Source organism: Camelus bactrianus, chromosome 31 (assembly GCF_048773025.1).
Source record: "Camelus bactrianus isolate YW-2024 breed Bactrian camel chromosome 31, ASM4877302v1, whole genome shotgun sequence".
Taxonomy (NCBI): Eukaryota; Metazoa; Chordata; class Mammalia; order Artiodactyla; family Camelidae; genus Camelus; species Camelus bactrianus.
Genome location: NC_133569.1, coordinates 16,912,143 through 16,926,874, shown reverse-complemented (window position 1 = coordinate 16,926,874; position 14,732 = coordinate 16,912,143). Strand labels below are relative to the sequence as shown.

Here is a 14,732-nt window from a genome sequence, read left to right as displayed (position 1 = left end):
AAAACTGCTCCCACCAGCATTTCCATGCGGGTAAAACCAGGGTCAAATGAACATCAGAGGTAGGTTTGAAGTATGTTTCGTTTTGTAAGAAACCACCAAACAGTCTTCCAATGCAGCTGTGTCATTTTGCGTTCCCACCAACGATGAATGGGAGTTCCCGTTGCTCCGCATCCTCGTCAGCATTTGGTGTCGTCAGTGTTCCAGATTTTGGCCATTTTCCTAGGTGTGCAGTGGTGTCTCGTTGTTTTCCTTTGCATTTCCTTGACGACATATGATGTGGAGCATGTTTTCACATGTTTTTTTCCCATCTGTATAACCTCTTCGGTGAGGTGTCTGTTAAAGTCTTTAGCCCGTGTTTTAATCAAGTTTTTTTTTTATTATTGAGTTTTAAGATTTATTTGTATGTTATGGATAATTGTCCTTTATCTCATGTGTCTTTTGCAAATACTTTCTTTCAGTCTGTGGCTTGTCTTCTCATTCTCTTGATGTTGTCTTTTGCAGAAAATAAGCTTTAAGTGTTAGATTAAGTCCAGATTATCAGTTCTTCCTCTTATAGATCATTCCTTTGGTGTCAGATCTAAAATGACACCTTCATACTCAGGGTCATCTAAGTTTGGCTCCCCTGTTATCTTCTTGGAGTTTTATAGTTTTGCGTTTCACACTTAGGTCTGTGATGGATTTTGAGTTAATTTTTGTGACGAGTATAAGGTCTGTGTCTAGATTCTTTCTTTTTTGCAGGTGGATTTCAAGTTGTTTTAGCACCATTTGTTGAAAAGACTATCTTTGCTCCATTGTATTACATTTGCTCCTTTGTCAAAGATCACTTGACTATCTACATCTGTATGTTTCTCCAGATGAACTTTTACTTTTATCTGCATGCTTTTTTTGGTATAGTATAAATATTATTTGTTAGAATGAGCACACATTGCTTGTATAGTTAGAAAGAAACTATTTTCATTTTGAGGAAAAATACCATTTTCTGTTCCATACGTGGCCTTTCCATCCCTGGAAATTATTGGAATAATTGTTTGTGTGATGCAACATTCATTCATTCAGCAAATATTTCAGTATGAGAGGATATTCTATTGTTTGTGAAGACTCTAGATATAGCTTGAAGGTTTTTTCATCTAAAGTTTTTTATCCTTAATTTCCTGTATAAATATTACTGTAACAATATGAAATAAAGTTTTGAAAAGAAGGAAAAATCACCACATCGAGGATTTCGTTCTTGTTTCCCTCCAATCTGTGTCCATATCATTTTACCCAAATGTAATCATCTGACCTTTCCTTTACTTCTTCATTTAAAACCCTCTGGAATCTTCCTATTTGGGGCATGTTCTGCTTTGTGTTAATCCTAAATGCTATGTTCAAGCATCAACAGCTGTGACGTGCTGCAGACGGGATGCCGTCTGGTTCTTGTCTGTGTGCCCAGCCCCGAGCCCAGTGCCCGGCACAGAGGAGGCCGTCAGTCCGCGTTTGTTGAATGAATGAACAAGAATACGGAGCGTTGTGTTGGCGAGGAGGGGGGTGGTCTGTGTGTGTTTAGACCAAGCACACGCAGGAAACTATGGAATGCAAATGAGAATGCTCCCACCCCAACCCCAAGCCCTGACTCAGAGCCCTCTGGTGCCTTTTGTCTCCAAGCAGCAGGGAATCCAAGCAGAAAATTCACTATTAATGGTTCAATAAAACATTCAGGTCCTGGATGCAGCCCCACGGAGGGCGGAGGGCGCGTGGCAGCCCGGAATGCAGCTGTGCCGGCTCGGGAGGGAGCCTCGTTCTCATTTAGTCGTACTGTCATTAGGACAGGAGCCTGGTTCCCTGGGGCCAGGCCTGGGGAACTCTTCCACACTGGTGGGCAAAGCGGAGCAAAGTTTTGGCAAGGCCCACTTAGTTTCTGGAAAAGTTCCTCTCCTGGAGGGCTGCACCCGGTTTGGTTCTATATGACACAAGACCCTAATCGCCTACCTTTCCCTCAGAGAAACAATTCCATTGTCTTAACCGACCATGTGGCTTTGGATTTTTTTAGGCGCTGTGCTGGTGTGATTCAACGAGATACATTTTGCAAGCAATTCTGATGGCACCAGCTTACACAGGGTCTTGGGAAAAGCTCTTTGATTGTAATGATGGCAGACAGAGCTGCAAGTACCTGCTGTGTGTGTGTGTGTGTGTGTGTGTGTGTGTGTGTGTGGTGGGCAGGGGACAAGGATGCGTAGAGGGTGTGAGGGAGGGGGAAGGTCACGACGAGGTTCTTAGGAAATGTCTTTTAATTGATGCAGAAAACTTGGACTTAGAGATCCATTATTTTATTTTGCAAAAGACGGAAACAATTTTCTTCTTCAAAAAAAAAAATATGTATATCTGTTTCGTATTTTCCTCTTCTGAAACCATGAAATAGCTTTGGGAAGATAGTCATCTTGAGTGAACAGCAACACAATTTCATGAAGTGGCATTCTATGAACTTTGTTTGGGGAGAGGGAGGAGGGAGGGGCCCTTCCCCATGAGGCCCAGGCTCAGACCCTGGCTGGTGGTCAGGCCTCTGACGGCGCTGGTGAAGGAAAGATGTGAATGGATGTAGAAACAGGAAATGTCAAGAGATTAGGAGATTTTCATGTGACACTATTTGCTGGAAAAATAGAAAGCTTTCAGTGTGGGTGCTTGACTATTTTTATGGCTGTTTCTAGCAGAATTTGGAGGCTATAGTCATCCTTACAGAACCAGCCACAGGGAGACAGAAGCACACCTCTGCAGACATGATCCCACTTCCTCCGATCAATAAGTATTTAGTGTCAGCCCTAGCTTACCGCTCCCAAAAGACTGCCTTAAGCATATCACCTCCCTGAGCAGAACCATGTCTCCCGATTGCCAAGATAGAACACAAATCCCTGAGGCCGCCATCCAGGCCTGCTACTGTCTCACCCAGCCAGCCAGTCCAGACCCTTCTCCAACCACCCTCTTCTGCAAAGCCTCCTCCATTCCAGGTCGCCTGGCCTTTTCACTGTAATTGTCTTCCCCCATCTCCCACCCTCCGAGACTGGCTCAGATCTTCCTTTTCGGCCAAGCCTTTCCCACCATCCCAGCTGGAGGGGCTCCATCACCCTCAAACACCTGCATATCTTTTGGTAACACTGTAACTGTCGTACACATCCTCTTCTGTTCTTGCAGCTCATCTTCCAAGCCAGACTGTGAGCTCTTTGAGTGCAGGGATTTTTAATGTATTTCAATGAATCTCTTGCCTATTAATACGTGCCTTGCGTGGATCAAATATTTGGTAGTCAGTGTACGTGCGATTGTTTGGCTTCAGAGTGCTTGGCACTGTGCTCGGGGGTGGAGGGGAGTCAGAGAGGGTGTAAGTGCGTCCCTCAGGTGATTTGTGATCCTCCTGAACAGACAAGATGCGAAACCGGCAGGGGACAGCAGGGGGCGCACCACACAATGCAAACCGCAAATCTGAATACAAGCAATTGTCCGGGAAGAGGGTTGTGGGAGCTCTGGAAAGGAAAAGGCCAGCTTGTAACTCGTTGTAAGAGGTGGTTGTACTTGAGATGGTCTTGAGGGATAATTATATTTTGTAGTATTTGTATGGTACCTTGGCGTTTTTCAAAGCCCCTTCATTTACATTAACTGAATAAATTTCACACCGCTGCTGTCCGGGGTTACTATGCGCATTTAAAAGAGTAAGAGGACAAGGTCCCGGAAGCAGGAGTGATTTGGCCAGTCACATGGCAGGTAAGGGGCAAAGCTGGGACTCAAACTCAGGTCTCTGGAGTTCAAGTTCAATTGGGCTGTGCAGTTCACCCCAACGACTTTCCAAGTCTCTCGTCCTCTGTCTTTTAAAGTAGAACCTTGGAGAAAGGTAGTAACGCAAAATGAAAGCGCAATTTAAAAAATATTAGTCAGGATAGGATAGATGTGTATAGGATAGATGGGCGAGAGAAGGGAGAGCTGGGGGCTCTGACGGATGGCAATAATAGCGAAATGACTGCACTTGATATCATCCCGAATACAAAGGTATGGAAAAAAGGGAGAAGAGAGAAGACTCAGGTTGTCGAGCTATGTGGCCGTGAGGATGCTGTTTGGGGGACACTGGAGACACGGGCAGGGGTGAGTTAAAGGGGGCATCCACGTGGGCATCACGGTCACGTGGTGAGAACGTCTGAAGGTACCAGCAATCTGGCACCAGAAGTCCAAGGGCACATTTGGGCTGAGGGAGACCTAGGAGTCCCCCCCAGTGGGTGGAGCTGGGAGAGGAAAGGAGCTCGCCTGCGACACCTGTGTTTAATAAACATAATTTAACTTGTGCCTGATTTAAGCAGAAGAGGGGGCTTGTAGCATTTATTTATAGAAGGCATGGAACCTGAGGATATGGGAGCCACCCACCAGCATTCAGATACTGACCCCACAGAGGAAAATGGCACCATCCTATGAAATTTCTCAGGGACCATGATCTGAAGCGTCAAGATGCCTTCTTACTCTGAGCATGGCATTCCGGTGACCTTCACACTCCAGGGTTCAGGATACAGCTCCCTGTGGGGATGGGACACTGAGACATGGCCATGGGAACTGCGTGGGTTCCGGGGACACAGTGGTACGGCAAAGCAGGACATACATTATCAGCTTGGTGTCTGGGGTCACCAGTGCCTGGGTCTGGGGACCAGAGGGGAGCAGGAACCCACCGTGCATATAAGTCACCCAGTATCCCACAGTGACCTGTAGTTCCCTTTCGGGGTTTTATCCCCATTATCCCTGGGCACAGTATCAGTTCTCCCTGTTATAGGTTGAATTGTGCCCTCCTTCCCCACAAAAATGTATCTGTTAAATCCTTACACCCAGGACCTCAGAGTGTGACTGTATTTGGAGACAGGGTCTTTACAGAGGTAATTAAGGTGAAGTAAAATCAGTCGGGTGGCCCCTATCTGAGACGACTGGTGTTCTTGTATAAAGAGGAGATGAGGACACAGACGTGTTACCGAGAGGAGACCACGTGAAGACATGGGAAGAGACAGAAGGAGAGAGGAGGCCTCAGGTGGAACCAACCCTGCCGACACCTTGACCTCAGGCTTCCAGCCTCCGGAACTGGGAGGCTATAATCGTCTGCTGTGAAGCCCCCTAGTCTGGGGCCGCCCAAGCCAGCCCATTCATTACCCCTCACTCTGATCCTTGCCCACGAGGAAGCCCAGCTGCCCTTTTCTACCCATTCAGAACCTGCAGCTGACCCTCAGCATCTTAACATTCGGTTCAAAAGATAAGACAAAACTCACGTTGTCTCTCCTCACTCAGACTCCTCTTTCACTTCCGGTCTGATCTGCCATCAGCACCTTCTCACGAGGGCCGTTCTCATTCTCTCATTTCTAAGCCACTCTGGTGTGTGCTGTCCCGGCCACCATTCATTAGCGTGTGTCTTTTCCCCAGGCTCGTGGCTCGAGGGCAGGACACCTGAGTCCACCTCCCTTTTGTCCTCCCGTCACCCAGCACAGCACTGGGCTGGACACCCCAGGTTGTAAAACCTACCCTTGCAAAGGCAACAACTGGCTAATGGCCTTGAAATTGTATCTGCCCAACTGTTCACTGAAAATGACACCACCATTCAACTTTCCCTCCAGAGCTCAAAAGCCCATATATTTAGTGCAGCAGCGTTGAGGAGAAACATGGGAGTCTCTCTATTTTAAACATCCATTTGTGTTCCTATTTAAGGGGTTTTAAAATGTGAAGAGGGTCTGCCCTCTTTGAAAATACGTAGCAGCTTTTCCAGCTGGGACCCTGCTAGTGTGGTTACTAAGGAGACCAGTTGGCTGTAGGTGCTGTAATTAATCACTAAATTCTGAGCAGCCAAGTCCCTGGTGGTGAGGGGCTCTGTGGTTTGAGAGGGAGAAGTGCTGGGTGGGTGGAGGGTGGAAGAGTTCACCGTGGGAGCCCAGCTCTGGCTGCCTCCTTCCCTCTCGGCTGAAATTTGCTGGTGGCTGTTTTAAAAGCAGTTAAATCTGCCTCCAAGCTGACCTGTCCGAACGGAAGGGTGTGGGATTCTTGCAGCCACCCTGGCTCCAGCCCCTTGATTGTAAGAGGGTGGCAAGCTGGGGTGAGCAGAGGTGACCTGCACTGGACTAAAGCTGGGTGACCTTTCCTCTCGGAAGGGTTGAATAACTGTGTCCTATCAGTAAGAAGAGCGGAGGGCAGCGTGCTGCTCCAAGACCAGGCCCCGCCCCCGAGGGAAGCCCGCCAGCCTCACGGTGCTGGGACTCAGCCGCAGAGTGCTAAGCAGAAAGCCTTTACGTGGCCACGAGCCCCGCAGTCTACACCCCAGCTAGTTCGCTCCTGCTGTTCTGAGAGGCAGTGTTCTCACCCAGCCCCAACACACACACACACACACACACACACACACACACACACACCCGTGGCTGTGAACTCCCCCCTGGGCTCGCTCCTGCCCTCCCCTCCAGGCGTTACAGGAGACTGCCCCACACAAAATGCAGCTTCGTACCACCCAAGGGGGGCTTCCAGCTCGTTTGGTTCCATTCTTCCATTCGGTAAATGAGAGAAGTTCAGAGAAGTTAAGTGACTTTTCGCTCCTGCTTTTTCTTCCCCTCAACTGCAAGGGAAGAAAAGCATTTCGCCATCAAACATCCCGGAAATAACTAGGTGCTCAAAGGCAGGAGATTATTTAAGATACTTTTCTATCATGTGTAACAGAAAACTCGAATAAGTGGCTTCAACAAAATGTGGGGGGGGGGTGAAAGTTAGGAATGGCTCCAGTGAACGGCCTTGTGGTCTCCACCCAACCTAGCTCTGGACTGGCCTTATGGCTGCCTTTAGCCAATAAATGCAAGAAAAGAAAAGGCGCGGGTCTCCAGAGGTTCTATATGCTCCTGCTTGGTGTCCTGGCTCGTGCTCACACCTCAGCCTTGCTGTGAGATCACACCAAACCAGCCTGCGGAAGAGGTGTGAGAGATAAGACCCAGGGAAGAGAACCAAGGTGCCCCCAGCCGGCAGCCAGCTAAGCTGCAGCTGACTGCAGATTCACGGGGGAGTCTAACTGAGACCAGAAGAACTGCCCTGCTGACCCCAGGCTAATCCACCAACTGCAGTAGCACCAGCCAAAGAAGTGGTTTGTTGTTTAAGCCTCAGACTTTGGTGTAGCCTGTTACAAAGCAACAGCTAACTGAACTGTAACTGCTAAGTGAAATAAATCTTTGAGTTTTTTCTCTTAAAAAAAAGTTGGAAGTTGGAAATCCAAGATCGGTGTGGCAGCTCCATAGTCATCGAGGTCCCAGAATCCTTCTATCTTTATGCACCATTGTCTTTAGTCCATGCTGTTTCATGATCCAAGATAGCTGCTGGAGCTCCAGCCATCATATTTTTGTTCCAGGCAGGAAGGAAAGAGGGCAAATAAGGAGCTTCTTCTAGTTGAACTGTCCCCCTTTAAAAGAGCTTTCTTAGAAGCCCCACCCAATGACTAGCAGCTTGATTCTCATTGGCTACCCTTGGCTGCAAGGAAAGCTGGGAAAAGTAGCCTTTTAGGGGAGCTCATTGCCACCTAGAATAAAATCAAGGGTACTGTTCAGTAAGGAAGAATGAGGGAATGGGTGCTGAGTAGGCAGCCAGCAGTATCTGCCACAGCATGTGTCACAGCAAGCTCCAGGCCCCAACAGACATCAGCATGACCACATGTCACGCTGATTTCTCAGAGTTCATAGTGGTGGCTTTGACCTGTAGTAACGAAGTGTAAGATTTGGGCGTAGAAACCTAAGTGGAAAATCAAGAGTATGCTGGTCTCCTGGACCCTTTGGTTGTGATTCCACATAGAAGGGAAGTTTTATTCTTAGAACACCTTGCTCTTAACCTGGGGTGGCTTTTGCTTGCTGTTGCCTGCTGTCTTCCTTTTTTTTTTTTTCATAAAGATACAATTCACCTAACATAAAATTCACTATTTCCAAGCACACAGTTCAGTGCTTTTTAGTATATTCACCGTGTTGTGCAGCCATCAGCAATATCTAATTCCAGAACATTTCCATCACCCGAAAAGAAACCCCATACCCAACAGCCGTCAGAGCGGATGTTTTTAACCCTTCTCCACCCAGTCTCAGGTTGATGAGAGAGCCGGACTTGCCACGTGAGACGGAGGAGTTTTTAAGATTCTCCAACAACCTAGGCTCAAACCCTGGGTTTCTGGAATATTGGTGGATCTTCTTGGGTGAGCTAAGGAGAAGGCCATGGTGCAATTCACCCACAGCAAGGAAAAGAGGGGTCCCCAAGAATACTGCAGAATCTAAATATTCCCTGCCTGGGCTGACCATGAGCTAGCTACACTGAGTGGCGGGGGCATCTTCAAAAGCTTCCAGGACTCCGAGGCACTTGGTGGTGATGCCCTAAAGTATAGTAGAAGCTTTAATAGCTCCCTGTTGTGACCACAGATGTTGACAGGGGATTTTTAGATTCAGTTGGTGTTATTTAACATGAAAGGATGGAGAGGATGCAGAACTCACATTTATTAATAGGTGCCAAAGACGAACAGAATATTGTTTTTCTACCACCACCATCCTGGAAGGCGTTATACTCATTTCACAGAAGGAGCACCCAAGGTTTGCAAAGAGAAGTAACTTGCTCAAAGCAGAATTTCAGACAACATCCTGAGTCTAAAATCTAAGCGTCTTTCATTGTGCTGGGCAGCGGGCACCTGTGGTGTGGCTCCGGACCTAGCCCGTGGCAGGTGGAGCCACTCCGCGGAGCGGCCTAGTTGTTGCTGCCTGTGGGGTGGTGACAGGAGGAGGGGGCTCATCGGAGCTCGGCTCTGGGCTTCTCTGTGCCAGTGGGAGCTCCCCTCCCTTCTGCTCGCTCCCTGTTCTTCATTCCTCAGGCGAAAAGGTTGCTCAAGGAGACTCCAGGACTGGGGTCTGCCTCGTCACTGTCACCAGGAGCCTTTTTTCCTTCCTGACTTGCCAGAGCTCCCCGTCAGTCCTCACAGCGCCTCTGGAAGCAAAGGGAAGGCAGCTGTGGGATCCTGGCTGAGCAGAGTCCAGGTAAAGCAGGCTTGGGAATGGACTGGTGGGGAGGTTGGGATGTCACAGGTCTGAGCACAGAGCCAGGGGGGTGGGGAACAGCCAGGAAGGATTGTAGGTTCTGCTGCTCGCTTGATTAAGGGGGTCAGCGTGTGTATGTGTCATCGAGGTGGGCAGGGAAGGGGAGGGCTGTGCGTGGGGGGTGGGGGGAGGTTATATAGGCTGGTGTGGCTGATACAGCGGAACTGAGCCTCGCATCTGAAGGAGCCCGGCTACTGACAGCTCCCAGGTAGGCAACTGCACGGGAACCCCAGCCCCAAGACACACTGCTGGGAGCCTCGGGAAGGAGCAGGGCATCAGGGCTCTCTCCCCAGCCCCTCTCCTTTGTCCAGGGTGGCTGCTGCTGGCCTCCCGTGAGGTTATTCCTTCATTTGTCTTATTTTCCGTGCTCGGATGGGAGGGTAGAGAGGGGAGGGCTGAGGCTTTTATCCTGAAGAGAGATGCAGAAGAGCTGAACTTGGAAATGAGGAAAAGTTTGGATTCCCCAGATGTAGCCCCTACTTGGTCACTGCTGCCAGTCGAGAAAAGCTGGTTATAGGAGTGAGGAGAGGGGAGGGGCAGGCACTTGGAGGCGGGGGACTTGCATTTCCAGGCAGCCCTCGGGAAGCCCCCACCCCTCCAGGCACCTTTGTGAGTGGTTTCTCCCTGTGGCTGACTTCCCTTTCATGGTGCGTTCAGCCTGGTTTTCAACGTATCGCTGAACTTGATTTGGATTTGGGTTTTTCATCCTGAGGAGACCCTGCTCACCGAGGCACGGAATACAAATCGCTAGTAATGATGTGGGGGGAAAGTCAGACCCAGGCGTTTTATGCTGCTGAATGGGGTCGCTGTGTGTGAACTGCACGCAGATTTCTGCAGGGATGACCTTGGTCTCCCAGACCCTGAATCCTTTGGAGGGTTCCTCTCTTTCTTTGCATCCTTCTCCTCCTGCCCATCTCTTCCACCTAAAGGTCTCCGCCCGCGTCCTGTGGAATACGACGTTCAGAAGTCATCCAAACTCTCGCTCTCGCCCAGCCTCCTTTTTCCGCTTTCTCTCTTTGTGCGTCTGTCTCTCTCCCTGCGTGTCTTGCTTCCCCTCCCGCCGCTACCCACCCCCTCCTCCCCCATCTCATTCTGAACATGGGCAAGTTCTGGGGGGAATTTCAAGTAAGGCAGGATGATTCGGGAAACGGACTATTTAAAGCAAGCTGCTTTGGACTTGAATACCCTGCTCCTGGGCTCCAACATCTGTGTTTCGCTTCCTCTCGAGCAGCCCATAATTGCCCCAATTATAACCAATAACATTGTTCGGCAGACTAACAAAAGATGAGCTTTGCATGGCATTCGCCAGCAAGCCTAAACCAGACTTATCAACATAGAGTGGGGGGGGGGGGACAAGTAACTGCCTGGCTTCTCATCAAAACCTCCTAAAGAAATCACTGCCTGTGGGTGGCTGCTGCAGGCACGCTCCTCGTTCTCATTTGTAAAGTGTGGCAGGGAAAAGGTCTGCATGCTTCCACGGGTGCTGTGACACCTTACACAAAAAGCATTCGTGTTCCTCTGGCTGAGTCTTCTGCAAGGGAGGGTCCCTGGGAAGACGGCCCCCAGCCACCACCTTGGGAAAAGGAGCCGCTTCCACTGTTCCATGTGCTGCCCGTCGAGGGCGCTGTGATGCATCCGGGGTCGTTGAGGGGTGGGTGGTGCAGTTCTGTTCTTTGAGGGGCAGCAGCTCTGGCTTTGTCAGCTGAAGGCTGAGGGTACTGGGGGATTTAGAGGATGCAGGAGATTTTGCATTGTCAACGAAGAGGGTAATTGCAATATTAGGCTCAAATCGGTGCTTTCTGGAGCCCAAGACAGGAACTGTCATGAAGCTATTATTCTGTATTCCATCAATCAGGTATTTATCATCTACACTCCACTAGGCAGGGGAGGCGCGCAGGGGCTCCGATGGATCTGATAGAGGTGATAATAACAGCTCTTTACGTTCGTAAAACGATTTACATCTTAGTGCTTTCACACCCATTATCCCCTTCAACAGCCCTGCAAGAGATGGTGTCATTATCTCCATGTTGCCAGTGAAGAAACTGAAGCTGAGAGGTTAAATAATTTGTTAAGGACATGGCAGAGATGGGACTGAGTCCAACCTTGCTGGCTCCTGGGCATCGCCCACCCTCTTGGGGCCAGGGGTGCTTACAAACTATCGGGGGTTGGGGTGAGGCAGCAAACACCGTGAAGTAGCTGCAGGACGGGCCAGGCTGGGTGTAATTAAGTCCTGAACTGCGTGGTCCAGACAGCAAGTGCTGGCGGAGTCTGGGGGAAGGCATGCTTGCTGCAGAGATTCCAGGGGTTCAAGACAGGCGGGGAAGGAGGTGGAATCTTGGTGGGCCAAGGGCTTTGGAAAGGGAGGTGGCAGCAGGGACAAAAGCCACAAAAGGAGGGCAAAGGAGTGAACGTTTATTGAAACTTACTATGTGCCAGGTAGTGAGCTAAACATGTCCATATGCTCATTTCATGCTAATAACACACGGACAGTAAGGATGTGAGGTTTAGGGTGAGTGTTCCATGCTTTTATCCACACGGTTCAGTCAGCCTTGCCCCACAGCTCCCACGAAGGAAATCTACCTGTTTTGAATCTGGGTGGAACTACTCATCAGATATTCCAGGGAGGGGATGGGCCCCTCCCAGAGAACAGGAGTCATTGTGACAGACAGCCCGCAGTGGCTTGAATGGCTGGGAGCTCATCAGGCAGACTGGAGGTTCTCAACGCCTCTATTTCCATGCCTGTGCGTCCTCTCACTATCCGACATGAATGAAGCTTTCCTCTAACCACAAACTAGCTATAAGATTTAGGGCACACCAATTTGGGGGGCAATTTGGTTTTCTGGGCATCTCCCTAAATAGCCGAGGATTACGTTTCCTCTTGATTTTCCGTGATCCTGTGGTTTTTTTCCACGCACCAGCTTCTGCCTTCCGCGTTGCAGAAACACAGTATCGCCAGTTCTGAAGGGCCTGGCTCGGCGGGTGATGTGCAGGGTCTCGGTCACCACCAAAATGTCAGCGCAACACCACCCCACCCCCAGGGCTCTTCATTCCCCCACCCCGGGGTTCAGAGCCAGCCTCCCCTGGGCTCACGCTAATCCTGTGCTCCTCCCCCGCCCACTCCCCATTCATCCTTTCGTTCATTCAGCGGAGAAACGTGTGCAGCGTTCCTGATAGGAGCCCGCAGTGCTGAGCGCCTGGAAAACAGACCCAGCAGCCTTTCCCCAGCTTCCTTAGAGCTCAAGGCCAGTGTTATTAGATGTTAAGGAGTTTCGGCCAGTGGTCTCCAAAAGGGTCCACTGGGCTCTGGGAAACTGAGGCTTAATTTTTTATGTTATCTTCCTTAATTTACACCTTAGTGGGTTTTACAATGTATATAACTTATCAATAAATTAGAAAGGTGGGCTCAAAACTGTTTGATTGCCGGAGGTATAAAGTTTAAGAAGTCTGAAGATTTCTAGTCTAGACCCATTGCTTTTTCGCCTGTCTGCATTTTCTAATCTTTCTGAAAGGAACGTTAAGTGATTTTATTATCAAAGTAAATAAAAGCTTTTAAAAATCCATTTAAATTACTTTGACCGTGTATGGGGAACCATGGTCCAGAATCAGGAAGATCCAAGTTAAGAGTGATACCTCTCCAGGCTTGTGACGGCACCAACAAAGTGTCTGTTGCCCACCCCACCCCACCCCGCAAAAGAAACCATCACCCTGCAGGCCATCTCCTGAGCCCCAGCTGGGCTGTTGTAACAAGTGATCTGGCCACTACTAAAATCAAAAATAGTAACCATCTAATCCAACTGCCTCTTTTTTGGAGAAGGGGAAACTGAGCCCTAGGGAAAGAAAGCGCCTTGGCTCAGGATCCCACAGGTCATGGCAGAGCCGGGGCTGGAACCGAGGCTTCTTGTTCACTGATGGCCCACCAGATCCAGGCACACCCGTCTGTGTAGGGCGGGGACTTGCTTTGCCCCTCCCCTCTGCCTAGCCCCTCCTTCCAGGTGGAAATTGAGAGCAGGAGAGGGACCTTTTTGGAGGTAAGCATATTAGGCAGAGGAGGAAAAAAACTAAAGGAGCCTCAGTCATAGCTGGTGAAGAAGTAAAACTCAGTGCAGGGGTCGTATCCACATGGGATGGAGACATGGGGCGTGTGGAAGACAAACCCCTGTGCTGATGGGCAATGAAAAGTTCCTCTGGAAACTGAGGAAAGGCAAAAATAAAGAGGGAGTCATCAGAGTAGAGGATCCCCAGAGTTCAGGACTAAAGGAGGTCCTTAGAATGACTTCACCTACCCGAAGACAGACAGACAACTGCCGAGAGCACTGGGAGATCTGGTGAGAGCAGGAGCTTAGGAATCAGATGGGTGGGAGTCTCAGCTCTTCCAGTCCCCATTATTTCCCCTCTTCCAGCCTCAGTCTTCTCGACTGTAAAGGGGGGACAACAGCACATACCCCTGAGGATGGATGCTTATAAAGCAGTCAGCACAATGCCTGGGACAGAGGATGCTAAGTATAATAATAATAGTTGGATTACTATTAAATACAAGCAGATTCGACCAGAATTCACCAACCCATCTAAAGCAGGATCAACGTGTAGAGCTTATGGTTTCCCAGAACACATGTTTTAGAGTCAAAACACCTGAGTTTAAGTCCTGGCTCTTTCATAAGCGGGATGATCTAAAGCAAGTTGCTTAACCTCTCTGAACATACGTTCATCTAAAAAAGGGGGATAATATTAACCCTAGACTATAGGGTTGAATAAGAAAATAAAAACTCTTTTGTAACCTGCAAGAAAGATATCTACACATGCAATTGATGAGAAAGAGAGGACAGACACGCCTCTAGGAGAAAGGCTGGTCCCTCTTTCCTTCTCCACTAAATGCACTAAAATTACAGGCTTTCTCATAGGTCATAAGTCAAAACTCAATTAACTTTTAGCTTCAGCTAAAGCTTCACATGTAATCCTCCAAACAGATAAGCAACTAATTATATTGCCTCAGAAGCAAGATTACATGCAAATAGATTAAAGCTAAACACAGCGGTAGTTTTATCTTTATAAAGAGTGAGGTGCAATTAAATTTATGAGGTGTTATTACTGAAATAAAAGGTAGTTAAACATTTCTTTATTCAATACGAGATGTCCAGATTATAGCATCCCCACACAGGAGTGCGAGCTGAGTTTGGTTCACTAAGTGAACACGAGCCATGCAAAATTCAAAATTACTCAGGGAGATTGTACTGACTGATGGTTTCTATTGTACAAACAAAACAAAACAAAACAATAACCAAAACTGTTGTTAGACCCCATTTTGCAGGTGGGAAGACTGATGCTCTCAGAGGTGAAGTAACTTGCCCAAAGTCACACAGTTACAAAGTGTAAAGACCAAACATAAATATAACTTGAGTATTAATAAATCACTCACCTTCATTTAATCAGCATTCTCTGATATACAGAACTACAAAGAAAGCACACAGATGTCGTCAAGACTTCTCAAAAACAAAAAACTTCTACTGAATTTTCAATAGTTTAAAATCTAACTTCACCTAGAACACAACTGTACCAGAGGTGAAGGGGTACCTAAAAGGACAAAATGTGGTCCCTTTCACAGGGATAATTACATATATCTTGAGCTTTTATTTATATTAATCTTATTTAACTATTATAAAC

At 48.4% G+C, this 14,732-nt stretch overlaps 1 protein-coding gene and 1 long non-coding RNA gene across 2 annotated transcripts in view; one reads left to right on the top strand and one right to left on the bottom strand.

Annotated features, from left to right (window-relative positions):
* Positions 1-14,732, bottom strand: part of LOC123612090 (uncharacterized) — a 115,023-nt gene that overhangs the window by 92,075 nt on the left and 8,216 nt on the right. The window lies entirely within an intron of this gene.
* The window catches only part of PNOC (prepronociceptin), a 32,008-nt gene continuing 18,948 nt past the window's right edge, over positions 1,673-14,732 (top strand). The window contains exon 1 of the mRNA XM_074355598.1: positions 1,673-9,282. The gene's annotated coding sequence lies outside the window, so the exon portion shown is untranslated. The remainder of the gene's footprint in view (positions 9,283-14,732) is intronic.